We start from the raw sequence: 2,603 nt of genomic DNA, 5'->3' as shown, positions 1-2,603 counted from the left end.
GATTACACAAAGAACTGACCCGCAGAAGGTGGGGATGATGGGGACCACTTTAGGGTCTGTCCTAGTGCGCTACAAGAATTCATTTTGGATAGCCAATGCCCAACTAAATGCCAAACACTTCAGTAAGTTTTTGCTGAATTAAGTAATTGATCTAAAAATATATCCTTAATATACCATTCACCAAAACAAACAAATGACATAAAAAGTTAAACATAAAAATCTTTAAAGAACTACTAAATATATAATAAGATAGTTATATAATTGTTGAGTTTGGGAAGACTGTTAAAAATGAACAGCAAAATTAGGACACATAATGTAAAGACTGATGGATGGATTTAAATAAACATTGTAAATGTCTCTAAATGCTACAGACAACATTGCAATCTATGTGACAAAGTGTTAATATATTAAAATATAAAGGACACCTACAAATCAATGAGAAGTAAACATATCAATAAAAAAAGGCAAACACAAGCCTTATAAAAATAAGTCACAAAAGAGGAAATACAAGTGCCTAATAAACAGGACTCACATTCAAATTCACTAGTGTCCAGGAAAGGCAAATTAAATCAAGGAATATGCTTTTTTGACTCTGAAGAACAAAGATTAAAAAGATCAGTAATACTTCATTTTGCTGGAGATTGTTTCTTATCTCAAAAAAGTGGTCATTGTTACTGTCCTTTCTAGGGACCATCTTTCTAGGGGTGATTTCATCATTTACCAAACAGCTACAGTTATCAGCTCTGTGCCAAGCCGTCTCTTAGAGGACAATTCATCAATGTACATATATCAATAAACTTCATAACACGCAAATACTTTTCCACTTCTAGGAACTTACCTGAAGGCCCAGATAAGAAAAAAAAAATTCCACTTCTAGGAACTTACCCTAAGGCACAGATAACACCTAGTTATAAAACATATTCATCTCACTTGGGGTTTTGGTAGCTAAATATGGGAAACCATTAAGGAATGCTTGGTTAAATAAATCAGAGTAGATTTATACATTGAAATTTCATGTTATAAGCAGTGATGTAGTAGCAATATGTTTAATGACTTGGAAATATGTTTGTAATATATTAACTGAAAAATTGGGGGCACAAAATGTATTTACAATATTATATCTGTCTATCTATAGAGAAAGGCACCATAATGTTGGAAGTTACTTCTTTTTAAAAAAATTTTTTTAAGTTTATTCATTTATTTTGAGAGAGACAGAGACAGCATGAGTGGAGGAGGGACAGAGATAGAGAGAGAAAGAGAGAGAGAAAATCCCAAGCAGGCTCTGTACTGCCAGCACAGAGCCTGATGCAGGGCTCAAATTCACGAAACTGCAAGATCATGTCCTGAGCTGAAACCAAGAGTCAGACACTTAACTTGCTGAGCCACCCAGGCACCCAGAAAATTATTTCTTGATGGCAAGATTCATGGTGATTCTCTTCCCCAATGTTAGGCTTTCTCTGTATTTTCTTAATTTTCTCTGAATATGTATTACCTATAATTTTTTTAAATGATCTGTTTAAAACAAACCAAACGTGATAATATGAATAATTATATGTCTATTTTCCAAGTGGATCAATAAATCTGTATCACCTTGCTTACTTCTGGATTTAGTTATGTGTTTGGTTGACACCAGATTGGTAAGTCTTCAAAGTAGGTTATGTTAAGATTTAATTATTTATCCCAAGTGATAAAAGCAAGCTAATTATAAGAGCTACTTAAATTAAAATTAGATAGCATTTATGTGTTTAACTGATCAAATTTATTTGGGGCATATATCTCTATGATGAGATTTAAATGTAAGTTTCCTACATCAGCAATTTACTGATTAACCAATTAGAAGATTTTAAAATCCACCATCTATAGCAAATAAGAGGAGTGATTGGAAATGCTGATTAATGTATGACTTATCTTTAGAAATAATTAGTCTTTATTCCAACATATCATTTCTGGCAATATTGGGGAGAATTTCTGAAAAGCAAATCTGAAGTTACACCACCATCGAATGGTCTTCGGTGCTGTGCTGATGTCCAACTTCTATTGCATTGTCAGACAATAACAGCTACACTGTCTGAGAACATTTTGAACTTGCTCTTTTAGCCTTTAGAGAGCTTTCTGTGCTGCAGACACCATTTATAGGGTTTTCTTTTGTAAGTCTTGGTTTAGTTAATTTTCAAACCACAAGGAAGGAGGAATTTTTAGTAATAATGCAATATAAATGGCATGACTTATGTTCTTTATTTCAATACGGTAGGAACTAGGCGTGGGTCAGGCCAGCCCCGTCCTTGGATCCCTCAAATATCTTGAACTGCAGCTCATATGTGTTGGGTTTGGCACAACCTGCAAGACCCTGGGCCAGGCACTGTTTCCTCTTTGATTTTTAAGCCCCTGTGTATTTCAAGGGAAACTTAATCCATATGTTTCTGATTCATTTACACTTAACTCATCAAAATGTTGTCTTGAAGGAGCTATTTGATATCCAACAAATCTTTGGAGCCCTTTTCTAGAGGACTTTGAAAATCTTTATTTTGATCCCCATAGAACAGAAAGTTAGAGTTACTCTTTTAGTGTGTGCGTGAGCATGTGTGTGTTTCGACAAGCAAATT

Source organism: Panthera tigris, chromosome A2 (genome assembly GCF_018350195.1).
Source record: "Panthera tigris isolate Pti1 chromosome A2, P.tigris_Pti1_mat1.1, whole genome shotgun sequence".
Lineage (NCBI taxonomy): Eukaryota > Metazoa > Chordata > Mammalia > Carnivora > Felidae > Panthera > Panthera tigris.
This window is presented reverse-complemented; position numbering follows the sequence as displayed.